Source organism: Rattus rattus, chromosome 9 (assembly GCF_011064425.1).
Source record: "Rattus rattus isolate New Zealand chromosome 9, Rrattus_CSIRO_v1, whole genome shotgun sequence".
NCBI classification, from domain to species: Eukaryota; Metazoa; Chordata; class Mammalia; order Rodentia; family Muridae; genus Rattus; species Rattus rattus.
Window position 1 is genome coordinate 27,263,625 of NC_046162.1, and position 11,698 is coordinate 27,275,322.

The following is an 11,698-nucleotide window of genomic DNA, read 5'->3' on the forward strand; positions in this document are numbered from 1 at the left end:
TATGGTTGTCTTTTACCCGGCTAGGTCCTGCGCCGCAGTGCCCCCAAGATATCTACTAGATATCTTGGCAGAAACACATCCCAACTTTGCCGGGGCGGCCCAGTGTCTCCAGCTGCCTCACACTTTCCTACACTCAAACCCACAACACAATAGTCTTAGATCCAATTGGTAAGATATAATTGCCCACTTAAACATACAAAGCCCGGTACCATCCATCCCTTGAGAACATTAATAACAACCTGTAAATACACAGAGCGGAATCTTATGTCAGCCTCCATTGTCCTGCCACGGCTTTTCTCTCTCTCCCTCCTCCTGTTTCCTCCTTTCCCTTCCAGTCTTCTCCTTTTCCTTCAAACTTCTCTCCCACCCATCCGTCCTTCTCCTCCAATGACAGGCCTCCTTCTATCCTGTACCTGCCCCTCACCTATATTTTACAAATCCAATGGGGAGAAGTTTCTGGTGAAGTCACCTGATTACTGAGTACCTGATTACTAGATAACTGTCCTTGGGGCAGTGGAATTAGCATCAAAATACAGATAACTCCAGGGCAAACCACAACAGTGGTTGATGGGGGATCCTGCTATCGGAGGGGCTACTCCTGGCCTGGCGGTCCTCTATGGCCTCTATGGGCTCTGCACCAGCTCCTTCTTCCGGGTTCCTGCCCAATTTGAGTTTCTGTCTTGGTTTCCCTCGATGGAGTGTAACTTGAGATGTTATAAGCCAAATAAAACCCTTTGCTTCCCAAGGTACTTTTGATCATGGTGTTTTATCACAGCTAGTAACCTTAACTGAGACATGTGGGAATAGAAACGTGTAAGGGAAGGAGCGCCGGAGCTGCTCAGCCGGAGGTCCGGAGGTCTGGTTGGTGGGTGCGGTCTCTGGAGGCGCGAGCTCTGGCGCCTACTTCTCGTGGAGCCTCTGCCTGTGGTGCCCCGCGAGCGAGCGTGAGGGCTGGGAGAGAAGGGAAGAGGAATCCCCACGCCGGCCGTGCGTGTAACCGCTTTAAGTGCCTACTGCGAGGTGTAGGTTCCTGGTTCAGAAACGATGGCAGAGGTTCTGGATCTCCATGGACAGGACTCTGATAGGGTACTGAGGAGGTGGTCCTAACTCCTGCAGAACTCACTGAAAGGCCGGAGCAGGCCTGGATGAATGAAAAGTTTGCCCCTGAGCTCCTGGAAAGCAAGGCTGAGATTGTCCAATGTGTCATGGACCAGCTAGAGCACGTGGTAGAAAATCTCAGAAGAGCCAAGAAGGGGGACCTGAAAGTCAGTATCCATCGGATGGAGAGGGAGAGGACAGCTATTTGCGGTGTCAACACGTGAAGATAGAGAAGTTTTTCCCTCACATCCTAGAAAAGGAGAAAACGCGCCCTGCAGGAGAGCCTTCCAGCCCGTCTCCAGGGGAAGCTTGTCTTTGCCAAAGAGTATATGGATCACACAGAGACCCATTTTAAAAACGTTGCCTTAAAGCACATGCCCCCCAAGCTGCAGAAAGTGGACCTCATGAGGGCAGTTCCCGAACCAGACCTCGAGTCATACGTGTTTCTGAGAGTGAAAGAGCGACAGGAAAACATACTAGTAGAACCAGAAGCTGATGAGCAGAGAGACTACGCTATTGACTTGGAGGAGGGCTCTCCCAGCACTTGATTCGCTACAAAACCATTGCACCTCGTGCTGCTTCTGGAGCAGCTCAGTTGATGTAAAATAAAGCAAGCCTGAGGACAGGGACTCATCAGAGACAATAGCGGAACTCCACCTCCTTCTGGGTCTAATAGTGAAGTCATGTCCCATACAGTTCGTCAACAGCGTGTGGACTACGTGGACATGGAAAAGGAGTCAGTGCAGGACTCCTTCATTGCTATGCTCTTCTTCTTCTTCTTCTTTTTTTTTTTTTTTTTTTTTTGCTCTTTTTCTAATTTTTTTTAACCAGCACCAAAAGATGGGTCCCTGCTCGGTATACTCATTAAATAAATCAACTGTCAAAAAAAAAAAAAAAAAAAAAGAAATGTGTAAGGGCGTTAGGATCTTGACATCTCTGCATGGAAATACCCTGGTGGCTTCATTCCAAAGCCCATGCTTATCGGGGCTACACCATTCCCTCCTGTTTACAAATAGTACTCTCACGGTTGTTTTCGGTCCCAGCTGAACTCTAATAGACAACTCAGCTGAGTTCCCCACATCGGTCATACAACAGGGCCTTCTCTGGCTTGAATCCCACAGCAGAGTATAGTATTTTTTTCATGTTACAGAGCTGTCTGGGAGAACAGTGACCATGTGGTATATGTAAGACAAGAAATACCTAAGAGACCTGGGACTCTCCCTACGATCACTGCTCACGCAGAGGAGCTGATGCGGTGGTTCCTAGGTGACCTGGGTGGCAGCAGGACAACTGTGCTTCACTTTCCCCTTGCCGTTAGGTGGCATCAATCTTCTCTTTTTCATGCAACAGCCAACTTTATTGGTTTTTTTTATTAATCATGTTATTAGTTTACATTTCAAATGACATCCCCTTTCCCCATTACCCCTCCACAACCCCCCTATCCCATTCCCCCATTCCCCCCTCCCCTTTGTCTCTATGTGGTGCTCCTCCACCCAAAGGAAAGACAGGGACAGAAAATGGAGCACAGACTGAAGGGAAGGCTATCCAGAGACCTAAGGATCTAGCCCATCTGCAGACACCAAACACTGACACTATTGCTGATGCCAAGAAGCGCTTGCTGACAGGAGCCTGGGATGTATGGCTGTTCCCTGAGAGGCTCTGCCAGCACCTGAGTAATACAGATGCAATACTCACAGGCCACCAACCATCAGACTGAGCCCAGCAGACCCCAATGGAAGAGCTAGGCGAAGGGCTGAAGGAGCTGAAGGGATTGAAACCCCATAGGAAGAACAATATCAACTAACCAGACCACCCACAGTTCTAGGGACTAAACCACCAACCAAAGAATATACAAGGAGGGATCCATGGCTCCAGATACATTGATGGCCTTATCTGACACCAATGACAGGGGAGGGAAGCTTGAAGCCCCAGCATAAGGGGATGCTAGAGTGGTGAGGTGGGAGTGGCATCAGTTTTAACACCTCCCATTGACCAGAACAGAGGACATTCTGGGAGCATCATTGTAAGAGAAATATTGGGCCACTTAGACACGGCACTGTGCACGCCTGCTCTTCCTTTACAGAGGCATTTGTGAACGGTGTGAATCAATCTACCACAACACTGAAAGCAGAAGGTCTTTAAGCGCTGAGTGATGATATGCATCACGCATGACAGAGCTCGAAAAACGCAGCAGTACGGCTGTCCAACACCGTCACATCGATGCCCAGAATTCAAACTTATCTTCTTTTCTAATGAGCTGTTATGAAAATATCTTTCTTATTTCAATCTCTCTCCCTGTGAAGGTAAATTGAAAAATCAAGGAGTGGGAACCTAAGAGAGCAGACATGATGCATCTACGGAGCTTGTCATTGTTCTCGTCACAGTCGGAAGCATTCAAAGAACTGTTAAACACAATAACATGAAACTAGGGTGGCTTGTCTGTCACAACCATTTTAAACATTAAACATTAGACATAAATACATTAGTAATTACAGGTGGTTATTATTTACAACGACAAGGGAAGTTTCATTTTATCCTAAGAATTATCAGCTAGTTACAGTTGGTGATAAGAAAACAAAGACTGGGGTTGGGGATTTAGCTCAGTGGTAGAGCGCTTGTTATGGCGCAAGGCCCTGGTTGGTCCTCAGCTCGGGGAGAAAAAAAAAAAGAAAAACAAAGACTGATGTTAGCACCAGTGCTAACTTGGAACATTATATATTAGAGACATAAAATACCCAAAGACTTAAGATACAGTAAAGAAATGACACATATGAACCCATACAATGGTTTGGTGGGTAAAGGCACTGGCAGCCTAGCACAATGCCCTAAGTTTGATCACTGCGGCGGCACACATGGTAAGAAGGCAGAACAAAGACCCAAAGGTTGTTTCTGAATTTCACATGTGTGTGTGTGCACATGTGTGCTCACAAGGCACACGCATGCGCGTGTGCGCACACACACACACACACACACACACACACACACACACATGCAAACACAAAATAAATAAACAAAGCAAAAAGGAGCTCACACTCATGTCCAAAAAACTCAATAAAGGAGAACACATCAGAGAGACACGCAAAGATTCTGCTGCTTTATTTTTTAAAGGTCAGATTGTTTTCAAATCCTGTCAAATTCCACTTTTAAGCTCTATAACAGAAAAGATTTTAAAATCCCTACTGGTTGTAAGGAGATTTTTGAATTATTTAAGAAACACTGTAATGAAATAAAGATCGTCTAAATTGCTCCTGAGATAGTCCCCTGGCGTTTGGCCGTTTAGGATGAGATTCTGCTGTGTTCGCGCCAGTAGCCAACGAGGTGTGATGATGGTACTTAGCTCTGTTTTCAAAGGACACTACTTTTTTATTGCATGTACTCTCTCTCTCTCTCTCTCTCTCTCTCTCTCTCTCTCTCTCTCTCTCTGTGTGTGTGTGTGTGTGTGTGTGTGTGTGTGTGTGTGTGTGTGTGTGTGTGTGTGTCCTATAGCCTGCATGTGGAGAGAGAACTTGTGGGAGTAGGTTCTTTTCTCAAACTCACGGTGACAGGCTTTCAGCAGGCGCCGGTGAGCATTTGGTTCCCTGGATGGGCTCCCTCCCTCCCTCCCTCCCTCCCTCCCTCCCTGTGGGGTGTGAGGGTGTGAGTCTTGTGGACCTATACCCCTGACTATCCTAGAACTCACTATGTAGACCAGGCTGGCCTCAAACGCACAGAGATCTATCTGCCTCCCAAGTACTGGGATTAAAGGCCTGCCCCACCATGATGGGTCCTATCGCTACTTTTTAAAACTTATCATATTTTATGTGGTCTCATAATTTCAATGATACAAAGATGGCCCATTCTTGTAAGTAGATTTTATCAGAACACGTGTATAAAGAAAAAAGCCTGTAAGGACCTTGCTACAGAGCACTACCCTCTGTGCAAAGCCTCTGCCATCTTGATTCTGCCATCTGTACCTGCCTGAAAGAAACCATCAGGATTAGGCTTGTGGACTGGACATTGCCTCATAGAAGGAACAGGTGAGGCGACCATTAGATTCTCACCTGAGATTCTAGCTAATCCTCTGTCTTAGTTAGGGTTTCCATTGCTGTGAAGAGACACCATGACCAAAACAACTCCTATATTGGGACAACATTTAACTGGGGCTGGCTTACAGGTTCAGAGGTTCAGTCCATTCTCATCAAGGTAGGAATCGTGGCAGCATCCAGGCAGGCATGGTGCAGGAGAAGGAACTAAAGTTCTACATCTTAATCAGAAGGGAACCAGGAGCAGACTGTCCTTAGGCAGCTAGGAGGAGGGTCTCAAAGCCCACCTCCACAGTGGCACAATTTCCTCAACCAGGCAACACCAACTCCAACAAGACCACACCTTCTAATCGTGACACTCCAGGGGGCAAGCATATTCAAACCAGCACATCCTCCCGGCCATTTGTATGCAACTCTGCCCCAACGGGAAGTGTCAGAGCATATAAACAGAGATGGGTAGGATGACCAAAGGCAGCTCCACGTGTGTAGCCACGAGGAAGCCAACATCCATGATGGGTAAAGACCTTCCAGTGCAGCTGTTTTCAGTTTTCCCATACCCCCATAGTACTCTCTCACGGAAGCTCTGTGGGTAAATTCAACAGAACCATTGGTTCTCCACATTGAACTCTGGTGTAGTCTTACTTCAGCTGTCGTTGGGACTGTATGAAGAGTGGATAGATATTGTCTAGGTTCCCCAGGGGAGGAATCCTCACCACACATGTGCATCACACTGCTAATCCTGATCCCAGTGCAATTACATGGTAGTGACCTTGGGGTGTAAGATTATATGTGTGCTTTTTAAGTTACACTTATTTCTAAAACAAAGTAGGTCAAAATAAAAACCATCATGTTTAATATCAACAATTCGAAGGACCAATATGCTGCAAGGTAAGCTCACCAGAGGACACTGAGACGCTCTGAAAGCCTAATAGAAAGTCTTTATTGCTGGCCAGCAGGTGGGGCAGGGACTTGCCTAAACTTCACCATTCTTCGTCTTTCATGCACAAATACCACATCCTGGTCAACACAGTTTGCTTAGCAAGGACAGCTAGTGAGAAGCAAAACCACAGAAGCCGAAAGGCAAGGTTAGCGCACTTAGGGACTTCCCTAGATCGTGGAACAATGGAGTAGGTCTTTGATGGATTTGGTCTTTGTTCCTGTTTCAGCAGATGCTGGGGCCTATGCGCTGGGCTCTGAGGTCAGAATGGTGCCTCCAACATGGCCAAGGTTGTATTAAGGTCTGAGGGCCCGTTACAAATACATGGTTGTAGTGGTAAATAATAAAAACACGTTAGGGGGGACCGTGCCACGCTACCTCTTGCTACTCTCTGTCCCTGCTGTCTCCCTGCCTCCATGGCTAGCCCCGTCAGCAGCCTTCTATCTCACTGCTCTCTGCTGTGGACTCTGCCCACATTCCCAGCATCCACCCCCTGTGGTTATATTCGGAAACCCCCAGTAACCCATTAAAATCAAAATTCTAGAAGCTCATAATTTATCAATTAGATTGATATCAGTAAATTCTCAGTCCACAAAACATCCACACAAAACTCAGAGCCAATTGATATAAACTGCCCACCTAGATAAAACAAATTGTCCTGTACTTATCCATCCCTTATAAGATATTCATAGCTGTGACTCTTCAAAGCCACACAGGGGTGGGTCATCCTTCTCCTTCTCTATCCTTCTCCTCTCTCTCCTGACTTTCAAAAGCTCTGCTCCCGCCTTCTTTTTTCATTGCCCAATCATAGGTCTTGCCTTATCTTGTGCCTGCCCTCACCTGCATATAGACATCAATCCGCATACGGTATCTCAAAGCAGTGCTTTGTGATGTTCAGGACTTTGAAGTGAAGCGCCCTGGAGGAGCTTTAGAAGCAAGGCCATATGTTACCCTGTGATCCGCCAGTCCTAGAAGCAGACCATAAACCCTCACTTCACAGGAACCCTGCCCCATACTCCGGGGCAAGGGATATTACATGGAGGAGTAAGGTGAGTTTGAACAGTCTTGATGGGCTCACCCCAGTTCATTTCCGTTAGATCGTAGCTCACTACTTCCTTTTTGTTTTGTTGTTTCTCTGTGTAACAGCCCTGGCTGTCCTGGAACTCTCGTTTTAGACCAGGCTAGCCTCGAACTTACAGACATGCCTACCTCTGCCCTGAGTCCTGAGATAAAAAGTGCATGGCACCATGCCCAGCTTCATGGCTTACCTCTTATGCAGTTGTGTTTCTATGGAGCGTTCATTTGGTCATTTTTCATATATTTTTCACGAGTCATGGGGTCTTTATTTCTGAAAGTTCCTGGGCTGTGTAAAATGTTGTTAAAATAAATTCATAAAGTCTCACCAGTGTGATTGCCTAAACATGAGCTGAACGAGGACACTAGCAGACATGTTAACATAGAGGACAGAAAGCCCAGGAAGCCCCAGCCATAAGGAAGAACTGCAGGCAACTAAGGAATGCTGGGAGCAGGAGAAATAGTCTTCTTCATGGAAGAACGGGCCAAATGGTTATCCAATAACAGATGGTCAACCCTGGAAATATATGGTCAAGTAACATCAATAAGTCTGAGCAAATTGCACGTGTGTGTGTGTGTGTGTGTGTGTGTGTGTATGTGTGTGTGTGTATGTGTGTGTGTGTGTAAAGCAATTCATGAATAAAGAGGTTATGAATTTGAAAGAGATCAAGATGGTATATGAAAGGGTTTGGAGGGAGGGAAGGAAGGAAATGATGTAATTATATTAAAACCTCAAAGCATTGGCTGGAGAGATGGCTCAGTGGTTAAGAGCACTGACAGGTCTTCCAGAGGTCCTGAGTTCAATTCCCAGCAACCACATGGTGGCTCACAATGTAATGGGATAGGACACCTTCTTCTGGTGTACACTCATACATAAACAAAAATGTTTAAAAAATAAAATAAAACCTTAAAGCATGAAATAAAAAATGTAAATGTTTAAATAAATCTTAATATACATAAATGTGTTGTGCTTTTCTTTTTGCTAACCTGTCTTTGTTGCAGAAGGACCAGTGTGGACTTCAAGATGAGTGAGCAAAAGTTATTACAGATTTTCACTCTGACCAGATCTTCATAACGTTAGTTTTGCTGGGCGTTCATGAGTCTGCAGGGGGCTGAGACAGCAGTGCCGGCCTGAGCTACACAGTGAGGTCCTGTCCCAAAGAGAGAGCGCTTGCTAGTTACTCTTCCCATTAATTATAATCTCATAATGACAAGAAATTATTTAAAAAGGACAGGCTTTAGTTGGCTCATAGGTCTTCAGGATCCAGCCCACCATGACAGGCAGGGATGGTGGTAGGAAGATGAGCTGGCCGGTCACACAGCATCAGCAGTTAAAAATAGAAAGGGGACAGAAACTTGGTGGAGCTAAGAAACCTCAAGGCCTGCTGTCAGTGTCCCACTTCCTCCAGGTAGTACCCACCTCAAGGCCTGCCTCCGGCTGGAGACCAACGTGTTCCTCCACGTGAACCTGGAGGACACATCCACACACTTCACATTCAAACTACAACAAAAATTATGCCTCATGTTAACTGGGCCAATTCACTAAAACAACGATGCGCTTTGTTTGTTTTAGCAATGAGCCAGCTAAGGGATAATAAAAGAGTGACTGTGAGTGGTAGAGACGCCTCAGCAGTTAGCAGCACGTACCGCTCTTGCAAAGGACCTGGGTTCAGTTCCAAATACCTGCCCGGAAGCTCACAACAATCCCTAAATGCAGTTCCAGAAGATTGGGTGCCCTCTCCTGCCCGCCATTGTCTCCTACATGTACACGATGTATATACATACATACATACATACATACATACATACATACATACATACAAGCAAATGCTCATACACACAAAATAAATATGAAGAAATCATTCTATAAAGAAACATTTATAACCTACATCCTTTGGAAAATGTTGCAAGTCTTTTCAAATTGTGCACTGTCCTCCTCTGGCCATTTAAACTTATTTTCTTTATATTTGCTTTGACTGAAATGTCATAAATCTTATAGTCAAGTATGCCCTGAAGGATTTGATTGTCATGAAGCACCTTTCCGTCTATTTGTAAGAGGTAAGCACTAGAGATGCTGACTCCCGGGGACAACGGAGCCAGGATTAGGGGACACACTGGAGCTTTCATTAAAGCCTAGGGAGAAGGCCACAGGAACACCCAGGAGAAAGAACGCATCGCATGCATGATGCTCTGTGGATGGACCGCTTGTTCTCAGCTGCTCGTGTATGACCCATGGAGAGCAGTGCTCTGGCGACAGCATTTCCAGGGGGAGAATTAACAGGGCACTTCTTCCTGAATTTGCTTTGCCACATGATGCATGGCTGCGCCTATGGACACCTGATGTCAGGACTCTGGACAGAGAGAGGATAGCAGTCACAGATGGCGGTGAGACTTGGATACGCTGAGCTTTCTGCTCTCCATATTGACTGACAGCGTGAGAAATATGGGAGGGTAGTATTTCCCGGGCATGTGCGTAGACACTTGATCCTGGGGCAGGATCTCAATCTCTTGCTCCCACTGAATTCTTGGCGCCTCAGTCCATCATGATAGCTCAATAGTAATTGGGAAATTAAATAACAGAATGAAGAAATGCACTCTCCTCTGCTTACATTAAAAGGCTTTCAACTGGGGTTGGGGATTTAGCTCAGTGGTAGAGTGCTTGCCTAGCAAACACAAGGCCCTGGGTTCAGTCCCCAGCTCCAGAAAAAAAAAAAAAAAAAAGGCTTTCATCTGAATACAATCTGTAGTCCCCAGACTGGTCCCAGCCTTTTACTTCTTAAAAAAATAAATAAATAAAAAATAAAAATAAAACACGCACACACACAATCGACTAAACCAGAAGCCTTACACATGCTGGTCAAGGACGCCACACCTGACCTAAACCCCAGTTGACCTGCGTGTGCTCTTGGAAGGCATCATGGTAAGCCACTCTCTCTGGCTTCCTGCTTTGACAGTGTGAAATTTTCAGGCATAGTCTTATCACTGCTGGCCACGGTAGTTCGATAGAATCAGGAAGAGCTCTCCTCGGGCTGCACCCATGGACTTTCAGGCTCTCTCTCAAACCGTGAGTTAAATAAACCTCTTAACAAGCTGCCTGTCTCACGGCCCCAGCTTTACCTCTGATGCTGTGGTTAAGCATCGTGACAAAAGCAATTTTAAGGAAGAGACGGTTTATCCGGCCACAGTTCCAGGTTATAACTCACCATCCTAGGGAAACCAATACGGGAACGTGAAGCAGCTGCTCTCACAGTCAAGGGCAGAGAGACAGTGAATACACACATGCCTTCTCATGCTCAGACCACACCTGCAACTCCCACCACACACATAACTGTTCCAGGACTGAACGCCAGGGAATGAGGTCAAGTGGGTCTCCCTACATCAATCAACTGTGAACAACCCCACGTCACACAAGCCTACAGGCCAACCTGATCAGGACGGTCCCTCGCTGAGACTCTTCCCAGGCGATTCTAGAGTGTATCAAGTTGATAAATAGAACTACAGGGATGGAGAAATGGCTCGTAGACAAGAACACACACTGCTCTTGCAGAAGACTCCTATTTGGTTCCTAACACCCATGTCAGGCAGATCACAATTCCAAGGAACTCCAACGGCAAGGAATCAGACGCCTTCCCCAGCCATCTGCACTGTGATGCACACACCTTCAGGCACACCCGTGCACATTAAAGTGGAACACATTTTAAGCCTCTTAGAAAACCAAGGTGCTATTTGCAAGGTATGTGTCTAATCAACTTCTTTACTTTTAAAAGTACACTCTTAGTGATGAGAATTCCGGGACTAATAGAGCTTGTATGGGGATATAGGCCAGGGGTTAAGTGAGGCCCATTGTTCCAGCCAGAGCACTAGAAAAATATAAAGAATGGCACAGCTCACTTACAGACATGTGGCTTAAACTGCACGAAACACCTGACCTCATGCTAGCCTTTGTTCAAAATCACTTGGGCCTCTGTTGCCCCGTTTGATCTTTGCCACAGCCAATGAGAAAAGCAGAATGCTTTTCCTTTTGGTGCTCTGTAAGGAGGAAAGACAAGTGCATGGCTGAGGTCACTTGCCCAAGGACCTCCTGTTGGTAAAGAGGGCCCTCTTTCTGACTCAACACTTGCACTTTCTTCTCAAAGCCGTAGAGGGGAAAGCACAGCCGGAAACAGAGACCCCAGAATGGGCTAACATCACATATTCATGACAAAATGAGGAGGAAGAGGAGTAAATGGTGGAAGAGGTGAGGGGAAGAGGAAGAACTATTATTGAAAGGCTTTTAGGTGTTGTGAGTTTTGCTGTTGTCTTGCTGGAGGAGTCTTGCTATTACCATATTCTACAGAGGACATCACTCTCATTTCCAGTCATGCACGTCTAGCTTACAGGTCTGAGAGTGGCCTGTTCTTTCTCTTCTCATGTACTGTTCTGTCCCAAGTCTTAGATCAATTAGAGAATCTCCAAGGAGTTTTCTTCAAGTTCAAAACACTCAAAACTCCAAGACCCTGTTTCTCCAAAACTATTCTGAAAATTAGATCCTTATATAAACAGCTAAGCATCTACTCTCCAAGGCACC

The 11,698-nt window shown here is 46.0% G+C and overlaps 1 pseudogene; it reads left to right on the forward strand.

Annotated features, from left to right (window-relative positions):
• Positions 1-1,044: 1,044 nt before the first annotated feature.
• LOC116910434 lies at positions 1,045-1,702 on the forward strand (annotated as a pseudogene).
• The last annotated feature ends 9,996 nt before the right edge of the window (positions 1,703-11,698 follow it).